Source organism: Chlorocebus sabaeus, chromosome 15 (assembly GCF_047675955.1).
Source record: "Chlorocebus sabaeus isolate Y175 chromosome 15, mChlSab1.0.hap1, whole genome shotgun sequence".
In the NCBI taxonomy this organism is placed as follows: Eukaryota; Metazoa; Chordata; class Mammalia; order Primates; family Cercopithecidae; genus Chlorocebus; species Chlorocebus sabaeus.
In genome coordinates this window covers 91,134,984-91,147,540 of record NC_132918.1, presented here as the reverse complement: position 1 = coordinate 91,147,540, position 12,557 = coordinate 91,134,984, and positions in this window count along the sequence as shown.

Sequence of the window (12,557 nt, the reverse complement as noted above, 5' to 3'; positions counted from 1 at the left end):
CACAGCGGTTCGGGCCTCTTCGCCTGCATCCCAGGGATCCTCCCCTCCTCTTGTCCTCAAAGACTCCAAACACCACGTCTAACGGGAGAGAGAAAAGCTCAGGGGTGGAGGGAAGAAGAGGTCAGAATCCCAGGGTCGGGGCTGGAGGTAGCCGGAAGGTCGTCTCATTCCCGCAGCAGCTCCCTCCCAACACACCTGCACAGAGATCTAGGGATACAGAGGAGCCCAGGCCGACTGCCCGGCGAGGGAACAGCTACCGGGGGCATCTCGGCCTAGCCGACGGCCTGTCCTCGGGCCTAGAGACGGGAGGTGACTCGCCCGAGTCAGGCATCCAGTCAGTGGCAGGTGAGAAGAGGACCGGAGAGGAATTGGAGGAAGCAGAGAAGGAGAAACAGGCAGAGAAGGGGAAGAAGAGAGTGAAGAAGGTGAGGGAGGAAAGGGTGGGGTGACCATATTTCTAGGACAGCGGTTCTCAGTGTGGTCCCTAGGCCAGCAACGTGAGCATCACCCTGGAATTTGTTGGAAATCCAAGTGCTCAGGCCCCACCTCCGACACTGAATCGACAGCTCTGGGGACGGGGCCCACAATCTGTTTTTATTTTGGGGCACTGCAAATGTTGAGAACCACTGTTCCAGACAGGCGAAAGCTTCGCTCCCCATGTGGCTGGGGATGTGGGGAACGCACTGAAGACGTTGTTAGTCATCTGCCTCCATTTAGGTCTCACCTGTGTCATCAGCCCCTCGTGAGTACTCAGAAATGATGTCTCTCTCTCTGACACGGGTAAGTAAAACAGTGAGAGAGGAGAGCCCTGTGAGTCTGTCTGTCCTTGAGCTTGCTCTGTGCCCTGGGGAAGGAAGCCCTCCCTCCTCCTGTTGGGCCATGAAGCTACTGCTTGTCACACACTGGATCCGGGGAAGGAAGATAGGCTGGGCTTCAGGAGACTCGAGCTCTACTTTTTAAAAACCAACGACTTACGGACCTTGGGCAAGTTCATTGCCCTCTCTCTGGGCTTGTTCCCCGTATGTAAAAGGTAGGTCATGGCGGCCCTGGCACGCCACACTTCCCTCTCCTGTCTGCTCTGGAGAGCTCAGGCGCTGTGGAAGCCGTTTCTCCATCCCCGGCAGATGGGCCCCTTCTTCCCAGTTCGCACAAAGGTGCCGAATGGACTAGCAGGCAGCCCTGCCAGAGGGGCTCACGGGTTGTCCTAAGAAGGTAGAATAAATAGACGTGTTCTTAACAAGCCTCGTCCTCCTGGCCATGAGGATAGAAAGGCTCATTTGCACATTCCAGGAGCCACCAGGTTACTGGCAGCATCTTTGTTGACTAAGTCCTTCCTTTGGCAAAACTCCAAGTGACACTGATAGGGAGTGAGAACGACCATAACCTAAGCGGTCTGCTGAGCTCTTTCACAATGAGGCTCTTCCCTTATCTCTTGGGTGTCAGTCACCTGTGACTCATCAGTGAACTTGCTGCCTCTGGGTTCTCGGGGATTCCGCATGGGGCTCATTTGCCCACAGTTGGCTGAACGCGTATCACCTTTGTGGAATGGGGAACTCTGCCTCAGCTTGAGCCGGGATTCTGCCATTTCTGGGGTCCAGACATACCTGAGTGTGCCAGAGAAATGGGTGTGATGTAATGAGAGTAATAAACCAGTAGTTTAAGCCACAAACAGCCTTCTGGAGGAGCAGAAGCTGAGGTTAGTTTGGTCCCCATTCTAGACTCATATTGAGGTTAGAGGGAGAGCACAAAAACTAAAGGACCTTGTTTCACTAACACTTTGATAAGATGCTGGGGCCTAAGCAGTTCTGCCTGACTCCCTGGCCCTACCCCATAATCTGAAATACAAGGAGCTCTTCTCCACTCTTGCCAAAGACACAGCTCTGGCTCTCCAAGGATTCAGAGTGCCCAGAAGCAACGAGCTTGCTTGTCAGGGAATTGAGGAACAGTAGATCCCATGGAGGGAATGCACTACAGGCAGCCTCAGAAAGAGGGGGGCTTTGACAGGCGGTTGAGGAGGTCTGTCAGCAGGTAGTGGCTAATAAGCCAGCAAAAGGTGAACTGCTTTACCCAAAATCTTAGGAAAAAAAATATTTTTCAACAAATCCTAATTTCTATTTGTTACTTCTATGGCCCACAATGTCTTTAAGAACAAGCCAAATAGTTTTCATTCTGGAGAACCCTTGGAAGGCTAGTGTGCCCTGAGAAAGCTGGGGTGTGAGCACCTGCAGTAGTGTGATGATGTCAGAGGATGTCACGCTCTTGCTGACTGGTTGGGGTGTGAGCACTTGCAGTAGTGATATCATAGGATGTTATGCTCTTGCTGAGTGGTTGGGGTGTGAGATGTGAGCACCTGCAGTAGTGTGATGACAGAGGATGCCACGCTCTTGCTGACCGGTTGGGTGTGGGCACCTGCAGTAGTGTGATGACAGAGGATGTCACGCTCTTGCTGACCGGTTGGGTGTGGGCACCTGCAGTAGTGTGATGACAGAGGATGTCACGCTCTTGCTGACCGGTTGGGTGTGGGCACCTGCAGTAGTGTGATGATGTCAGAGGATGTCACGCTCTTGCTGACCGGTTGGGTGTGAGCACCTGCAGTAGTGTGATGATGTCAGAGGATGTCACGCTCTTGCTGACCGGTTGGGTGTGAGCACCTGCAGTAGTGTGATGATGTCAGAGGATGTCACGCTCTTGCTGACTGGTTGGGTGTGAGCACCTGCAGTAGTGTGATGACAGAGGATGTCACGCTCTTGCTGACCGGTTGGGTGTGAGCACCTGCAGTAGTGATGATGTCAGAGGATGTCACGCTCTTGCTGACTGGTTGGGTGTGAGCACCTGCAGTAGTGTGATGACGTCAGAGGATCAGAGGATGTTACACTCTTGCTGAATAGTTGGGGTGTGAGCATCTGCAGTAGTGTGATGTCAGAGGATATTACACTCTTGCTGACTGGTTGGGGTGTGAGCACTTGCAGTAGTGATATCATAGGATGTTATGCTCTTGCTGAGTGGTTGGGGTGTAAGATGTGAGCACCTGCAGTAGTGTGATGATGTCAGAGGATCAGAGGATGTTACACTCTTGCTGACTGGTTGGGTGTGAGCACCTGCAGTAGTGTGATGATGTCAGAGGATGTCACGCTCTTGCTGACTGGTTGGGTGTGAGCACCTGCAGTAGTGTGATGATGTCAGAGGATGTCACGCTCTTGCTAACTGGTTGGGTGTGGGCACCTGCAGTAGTGTGATGATGCCAGAGGATGTTACGCTCTTGCTGACTGGTTGGGTGTGAGCACCTGCAGTAGTGTGATGATGTCAGAGGATCAGAGGATGTCACGCTCTTGCTGACCGGTTGGGTGTGGGCACCTGCAGTAGTGTGATGATGTCAGAGGATGTCACGCTCTTGCTGACCGGTTGGGTATGGGCACCTGCAGTAGTGTGATGATGTCAGAGGATGTCACGCTCTTGCTGACTGGTTGGGTGTGAGCACCTGCAGTAGTGTGATGATGTCAGAGGATCAGAGGATGTTACACTCTTGCTGAATAGTTGGGGTGTGAGCATCTGCAGTAGTGTGATGTCAGAAGATATTACACTCTTGCTGACTGGTTGGGGTGTGAGCACTTGCAGTAGTGATATCATAGGATGTTATGCTCTTGCTGAGTGGTTGGGGTGTGAGATGTGAGCACCTGCAGTAGTGTGATGATGTCAGAGGATGTCACGCTCTTGCTGACTGGTTGGGTGTGAGCACCTGCAGTAGTGTGATGATGTCAGAGGATGTCACGCTCTTGCTGACTGGTTGGGTGTGAGCACCTGCAGTAGTGTGATGATGTCAGAGGATGTCACGCTCTTGCTGACTGGTTGGGTGTGGGCACCTGCAGTAGTGTGATGATGCCAGAGGATGTTACGCTCTTGCTGACTAGTTGGAGTGTGAGCACCTGCAGTAGTGATATCACAGGATGTTATGCTCTTGATGACTGGTTGGGGTGTGAGATGTGAGCACCTGCAGTAGTGTGATGATGTCAGAGGATGTCACGCTCTTGCTGACTGGTTGGGTGTGAGCACCTGCAGTAGTGTGATGATGTCAGAGGATCAGAGGATGTCACGCTCTTGCTGACTGGTTGGGTGTGAGCACCTGCAGTAGTGTGATGATGACAGAGGATGTCACACTCTTGCTGACTGGTTGGGTGTGAGCACCTGCAGTAGTGTGATGTCAGAGGATATTACACTCTTGCTGACTGGTTGGGGTGTGAGCACTTGCAGTAGTGATATCATAGGATGTTATGCTCTTGCTGAGTGGTTGGGGTGTGAGATGTGAGCACCTGCAGTAGTGTGATGATGTCAGAGGATGTCACGCTCTTGCTGACTGGTTGGGTGTGAGCACCTGCAGTAGTGTGATGATGTCAGAGGATGTCACGCTCTTGCTGACTGGTTGGGTGTGAGCACCTGCTGTAGTGTGATGATGTCAGAGGATGTCACGCTCTTGCTGACTGGTTGGGTGTGGGCACCTGCAGTAGTGTGATGATGTCAGAGGATGTTACGCTCTTGCTGACTGGTTGGAGTGTGAGCACCTGCAGTAGTGATATCACAGGATGTTATGCTCTTGCTGACTGGTTGGGGTGTGAGATGTGAGCACCTGCGGTAGTGTGATATCAGAGGATGTTACACTCTTGCTGACTGGTTGGGTGTGAGCACCTGCAGTAGTGTGATATCAAAGAGTGTTACACCTGCTGACTACTTAATCTGAATTTGTATATCGAGAACCATGGCAGACATATTGAGCAAGTTTTAGGAATAAGTTTTTTTGTGCCTCTTTATAGGAAAGGATTTTTTCCTATGGAGCTAGATGTAGGGTAAGTCCTGTCCATTTGGGCTGTGTGAAGCTCTATGTGCAGGATTTTCAAAGGCAGAGTCTATGTTTGATCGTTTCTGTGCTCATCACAGGGTCTTGAACAGAAAGGATGGTTTCTAAGTGTGAACGATTATGCTTTAGGATGTTATTAACTATCATTACTGCTGTCTGATGCGGCTGAGGGGAAGAACGAGAAGAGCCACAGGATTTGGGGACTACAGTGGCCCCAAAGAGCTGTCTCAATGGCACGGCCAGGGCTGAGGCTTGGCCAGGAAACCGAACTCCATGAGGGCAGGGATGGTGTCTTGTCTACCACCGATCCCAGTGTCTAGCATCAGGTCTGGAATATAGTTGGATTCAATACATAATTATGATATTATAATAAATGAAGGGAAGAGTGAACAGAGTATCTCAAGATATTTGGCTAAAAAAGGGAGAGGGGCTGTTTTCAGGGGATTCAGTGTCGACGGTAAGTTTTTATAGGAGACATTTGACCAGAATGTGAAGAGTAAGATCAAGACAAGCAGAGTGGGCAGCCAAGAAAGGAAAACAAAGCTTCTTCCCTGGGGATGGGAAAGGCTGGAACTGAGCTGAGCCTGCTGTCAGTTTAAGTCTCTCAGTGCTGAGCTCAGTTTATTAATTATCAAACCACAAAAGCTTTCTTTTCCTAAAAACTTACTTGCAGTTCAGATTTAATATGTAGAAGAAGATTATAAAGACTCAAAGATGAACTTTGGAGATATAAAGTCATTAATAAATCTCCATCAACTTCATTGAATATAAGAGTTAATCTTGGAAGAAACCAGTATAAAAGGGGGTAAAGAGTGAAGAAGTAAAATCAAGAATACTATATTTGGCTTTGTCACTAAAGACTTTCAGAGAAATTATTTATACCCCAGCTACTTCCAAGGAGGGCTTCAGCTGACTTATAAAGAAAACATATATGCACAAGGAAGATAAAATCACAAACCATGTTCGAGAAGGGAGATTATTATACAGGAACCAGAAAAGAAAGACTATAATTGAACAAAAAATTTGGCTTAGAGACTTATAGTCAGACATTTTTTTTGGAGACTGAGTTTCGCTCTGTTGCCCAGGCTGGAGTGCAATGGCACAATCTCTGTTCACTGCAACCTGCGCCTCCTGGGTTCCTGCCTCAGCCCCCCGAGTAGCTGGGATTATAGGTGCACACCACTGCACTTGGCTAATTTTGTAATTTTTGTATTTTTCACCATGTTGGCCAGGCTGGTCTTGAACTCCTGACCTCAGGTGATCCACTGGCCTCGGCCTCTCAAAGCGCTAGGATTACAGGCGTCAGCCACCATGCCCGGCCTATAGTCAGACCTTTTTATCCCATTCTCCACCCCCCTACCCCCCACATCTCTACCAATTTGCAAATGAAGCCACTGCCAACGCTTAAGACTGTTTTCAGACCCTTAAAAAGCCACCACAGTGATGACACGGCCATGCCACAGTGGCTGGCAGGCTCTGCAGTAGAGCTGTGTGCTCCAATCTGCCCTGGTACTTCACAGGAGAAACACAATAAAAAATGCCACCTAATAGGAGGCATCTAAAGCAGTAAAGGCAGCACAGGAAGCACATTCTCAGTGTTAAGTGGACACCCAAGGATTGCAGGAATTCAGGCACCAAGGGCTGTAACTGGCCAGGTTTCTGCAGGTGAGGGGACTTCGGGTGGCTTTGAAGAAACTAGAGCTTTGATAAGGGGACTTGGGTGGGGAGGACACAACAGATGGGAGGTGGGTTGGCAAAGGAGGCATCTGCATTGACAAACAGCTATGACAAGCTCCGCGGAGGGTGTACAGATAAGAGGTATGGCCAGGGAAGTTAGGACTTACTGATTACATACTATATTCCAGGAACTATACTTTTACAGGTGAATCAATTCATTTGGATTTAGGATACGTGAAGGTCACTGAAGAGAGGGAATAAAAGTTGCACTTTAGGAGAAGTCATCTGGTGGGTAGCTGGATCAGCAAGGGAGCAGATTAGGGGCTGGGAGATGATTTAAGAAGCCACTGTAATAATCCAGGTCTGGGTGGGGTGGGTGAGAACCCGGATTCGAGTGATGACGGTGGAAATGAGAGCAAGAAAAATGATCACATTCAGGAAGAATAGCATTTGGTGTCTGATGGGAGGTGACCGAGAGAATATAAAGTATAACCATTATTGTCTACAAGTAGAAAATTAGTTAAAAGTTTAGTAAAGCTTTTTCCTAGGAAGGGTATGTCAGACAAACTAAATCTGAACCAAGCACTGAACTTTCAGAGAAAGGGATCTATCTTCAAAAGATGTCTTTTCTAGTCTTAAATACCACTAGGGAAGTAGATATTTTTGATCAGATGACATGCGATTTAGAAAACCTTTTTGTGGAGACTCAATAGTGTGGAACATATGGGACTTTCATACACTTCGTCTTGTCTTTAGCTATCCCATCTGTGTGAGGTAAATGTACCCAATTTTAGACATCCTGAAGACAGATTACATCATTCTCTCTCATCTTTTCTACCATCAGAGAATTCATTGTATCATTAATTCATTAGCAACTTTCACATGCTAATTTTTTTTTTTTTTTTGTACTGACTTGTATATAAAGAAATTCATTTGGCTGGGCGCAGTGGCTCACGCCCGAAATCCCAGCACTTTGGGAGGCCGAGGCGGGCAGATCACAAGGTCAGGAGTTTGAGACCAGCCCGGCCAATATAGTGAAGCCCTGTCTCTACTAAAAATACAAAAATTAGTCGGGCATGGTGGTGAATGCCTGTAATCCCAGCTACTCGGGAGGCTGAGGCAGGAGAATTGCTTGAACCCGGGAGGCGGAGCTTGCAGTGAGCAGAGATGGTGCCACTGCACTCCAGACTGGGCAACAGAGTAACTTCGTTTAAAAAAAAAAATCACTCTACTGGAGTTATAAACTGTCCAAATGAAATTGGTCATTAACAGTTGACTGGCAGAAGTAGGATAAATATATGCGCAACACAAGTAGTTTCTTTCTACTTTCGGTAAACACCGGTATTTCCTAAGGATTAATCTGGAACCAAATGAAAGGCGGGACCTACGGTGTTTTTTTCACACAAGTGAGCAGCCGTACTGTGGTTAAAGTGAAGGGACTGTCAAGGCCACATGTGCTACCTGCACGCAGGAAAAGGCTGAGCGTCACAGCCGTTGGTGGAACCAGGTCTCATCAAGGACTCCTTAAGTGCACTGCACTAGAATTAGATTACTAGAAATTGCATAAGTAATATTTAAAATGCGTAGAGGTTACCACCTAAAGAAAACAGTAATTTGGAAAAATGACAATCCTTTGTCTGGAATCCAACAAACCCAATTTTCTGAAAAGATCAGGGTTTTGTCTGCATGGACTGTTTTCTAAATTATAAGGCTATGAGCCAATCCCATCTTCAGCAACGGCCTGTCTGCAGTTTGTTCTCTTCTCACTCACTGCTGTCCTAGATAGACTACACTTATTTCACCTAGGACCTCAGTAATGAGTCAGGCACCAGTCACTGGCACACCGGGCTTTTGGATCATTAGTGTTTTTTCCTGAGGGCCTGAAATTCTGATGTGCTCATTCTCGCAGTCATTCCTGCTTTAGACACAAACTTCTTCTGTAAACAGGCTCTTGGGATCCATCATTCTGCCTTTAAAATTTGTTTCAGGATGACAGGCTCCTATGCAACCGGCTAAGCATGTGGGTCCTCACAGTACTGATGAGGTGGGGGTGGGGGTGGGGCTGGGCCCTTCATGGCTTTCAGCATCAGAAACCCTCTTCTGCTTGCTGCCTCTTGTTCCTGTAGGTCTAGGGTGGCAAAGAAATACACAACTATCATGGGAAAAAACGAAAACAGCCCCCAAACCCTTCCAGCAGTGAATGCAGTCTGTGGTGCATCCACACAACGGAACGCTGCTTGGCAACGAAAACCATGCATTCCTCTCCAATGCATGTTGCTAAGCCACGCCCCAAATGCTACACTATACTCCCCGTGACATTCTGGGAAAGGCAAAACTGTAGGCACTGGAAACAGAGCGGTGGTTGTCACAGATTGGGGCTGTGAGGTCTGGACTACACAGGAAAAGCATCTGAGAATTTCTTTGGGACAGTGAACTGTTTCGTATTCTTGATTGTGGTGGTGGTTACACGACTCTATGCATGCGTCAAAACCTAGAATGATACACCCAAAAAAGTGAACTTTACTGTAGACAAATTAAAAAATAAAGATAGAAGACAGCAGCTTCCCCTGCCCGCGGTGGGAGACCAGGCGGAAGCCGAGGTCACCTGGGGGGCCGGTCATGCTCTATGTACTGAGCTTCATGATTGTTACACAGGTGATGTTTCTCTGTAAAGAAGTACTTTTTTATTTTATTTATTTATTTTTTTGAGACGGACTACAGGTGCCCGCCATCACGCCTGGTTACTTTTTTTTTGTATTTTTAGTAAGAGACGGGGTTCCACCGCGTTAGCCAGGATGGTCTCGATCTCCTGACCTCATGATCCACCTGCCTCGGCCTCCCAAAGTGCTGGGATTACAGGCGTGAGCCACCGCGCCCAGCCTATCCGTAAAGAAGTATTAAGGTATTACACTTATGTGTATCTATACATTTACATAGATATGTTATACTTCAATAAAAAGCTACCTGATCACCATTTCTGTTCATCACACTGTTGAGTAGACTAGGATTTCCTGTTCTGCCAGCTCTCAGGTAACCCTATTTGGGTGAAGTGGAGAAAGAGCCAGTGGTGGAAAGTTAGTTAAGTAGTGACTATTTCTAGTCAAATTAAAGACAAAATATTTTATCCGGGTGATTTAAGTAATACTTTTCACACTATTATTTCAGGCCTGTTTTGAGACTCTCCACAACTAATGTTGTGGGTCTGCCACCCAACATAAACACAACCCTTCGTATGGGGAAAAACAGAAGTGTGAAGTATCAGATGATATATACACACATTTTTTTTTTTTTTTGAGATGGAGTCTTGCTCTGTCGCCCAGGCTGGAGTGCAGTGGCGTGATCTGGGCTCACTGCAAGCTCCGCCTCCCGTGTTCATGCCATTCTCTTGCCTCAGCCTCGTGAGTAGCTGGTACTACAGGCGCCTGCCACCACGCCCGGCTAATTTTCTTTTCATATTTTTAGTAGAGACGGGGTTTCACCGTGTTAGCCAGGTTGGTCTCGATCTCCTGACCTCGTGATCCACCCACCTCGGCCTCCCAAAGTGCTGGGATTACAGGCCTGAGCCACCGCGCCTGGCCAACTGTGTTTTGTATACATCACTTTAGCCCTTATAACAATCCTGCAAGGTAGTCATTCAAATCCCATTTAAAACACGGCAAAATTAAGGGTCAGGTTAATCTCCACAAGAGAAGCTGGAAGAATTCTAAGCCTCCGATTCCAAAGGAAAAGGGAATTAGCTTTTAGAGTGTTCTATGTGCTGGTTCCCTTTATCTGTAATCTTACTGATCCTCAATAGATCTCCATTTTACAGATAAGTAAACAGTAAGAGGGATTATATGACTTGCCCAAAGTTACATAAGTGGCAGAGTGGCATTCAAATCAAGCTGATTCCACAGCCCACATTCTTCACATCAGAGGGCACTGCTGCCAAAGTCAGTGAGAGGTATACTGTGCAATTCTGGAGGGAGACAAATGGAATCTTAAATATTAGACTTAACTACCAAATGCTCTACACTAGGGTCCGGAAAGTGACACCTGTGTATTTCCTTGATATCTTTAAAATGCAACTTCTTCACTGTAATATCATAAATGTACCAATATTTAACAGCAGAAATTCAAACCTTCAGGGATTGAATAAACCACAAAATCCAGCTTAGAATGGGAGGAAAAGGAATTTGTATGGTAGGAAAACTATTTTCTAGGAGTCAGGAGTTAAAAGTTCTAATTCTGGCTCTGTCCCTGATTTGCAGTGTAACTTTGTTAAGACATAGGGATCTTTAGGCTTCTATTTTATCACATGTAAATTAAGAGTATTCAAGGCAGAGAATCTTAGAAGGTAACTGCTCTAATACGTTAGAAAACAATTTTTACTAATTACTAAAATTCCTTAATTGCTATCTTTGGAGTTTAAATACTATAGTGTTTTGCAAGTATTTGTTAACCAGAGTGTATTTTGCTGGAATTAGCTCTGCAGGCTTGCTTCCATTATTATTATTTGTTTTTGAGATGGAGTTTCTCTCATTGCCCAGGCTGGAATGCAATGGTATGATCTCAGCTCACTGCAACCTCTGCCTCCCGGGTTCAAGCGATTCTCCGGCCTCAGCCTCCCGAGTAGCTGGGATTACAGGCATGTGCCACCACGCCTGGCTAATTTTTTATTTTTAGTAGAGACAGGGTTTCTCCATGTTGGTCAGGCCGGTCTCAAACTCCTGACCTCAGGTGACACGTCTGCCTCGGCCTCCCAAAGTGCTGGGATTACAGGCGTGAGCCACCGCGCCCGGCCTGCTTGCTTCCATTATTTATTGAAGAGCCCCAGGTAGTCACAGAACAGGAAAGCAACCAGATAGCTACAGCCAAATCCAAGAGGCACTTTTCTTTTTGCCAACTTAAGGATATGAAGAGGCATATTAAAAAAGACAGCCTTTCGAAACATTTGAAACTGTATTATTCTCTGGGCATTACAATAATGGACTCTTCTTACAAACACTGTTTCAATTCTGGTTTTAAAGGATCATTTCTTGGCATGTCACGGTGGCGGGGCGAGGCTGACTTGTTTCCCACAAACAGTCTTTTCAACTTTGACGGGAGTGACTTGTTCTATGGGTCTGTCCTTACTAACTGTATGACTTTGGGCAAGGATTTTCATCTAAGAGTCTTTCCTTATTTGTAAAGGACTGCTAAACTAGTAATTTAAGTTACAGTTCTTTACACAGTAGGGGGCGAAAAATGAGGCAGCCAAGTGTACTGGAAAGAATGTAGACTTGGGGCAGAGAGGCTTGGATCCAAATACTAAGCACTGCCACTTACTAGCTAAGTCATCTTGGGCGAGTGGTTTAATGTAAACCTTATAGTGGGGTGAGTAACACCACTTCTCTCTTTTTTTTTTTTTTAATTAAAAGGTATGGGCCGGGTGCAGTGGCTCATGCCTGTAATCCCAGCACTTTGGGAGGCCGAGGGGGTGGATCACAAGGTCAGGAGTTCAAGACCAGCCTGATCAAGATGCTGAAACTCTGTCTCTACTAAATATACAAAAATTAGCGGGGTGTGGTGGTGGGCGCCTGTAATCCCAGCTACTTCGGAGGCTGAGGCAGGAGAATCGCTTAAACTCAGGTGCCAGAGGTTGCAGTGAGCCAAGATCAAGCCAGTGTACTCCAGCTTGGTGACAGAGCAAGACTTCGTCTCAAAAACAAAAAAAAAAACACAAAAAAACCAAAACCAAAAACAAAACCAAAAACAAAAAACAAGAGGTATGATACTAAAGTGGCTATTGCATAATACTCAGCAATTAGTAATCTCATTATTGATAATCCTGTACAAGCTAGAAAGCTGCACAATCATATATTCTTACAAAAAAATCACTTAACAAGGACATCCAGAAAAAAATGTTATGTAGATTTTAATACATAAATGGCATCCTTTTATAACCCACTTGGTATTTTACAACATGTGACTATTTGGTAAATACTTCAAAACAGCTTATGCTGGGGTCTTGTAAGGCAATTTCTGAAGCTCTTGAGATTTTACAATAGTT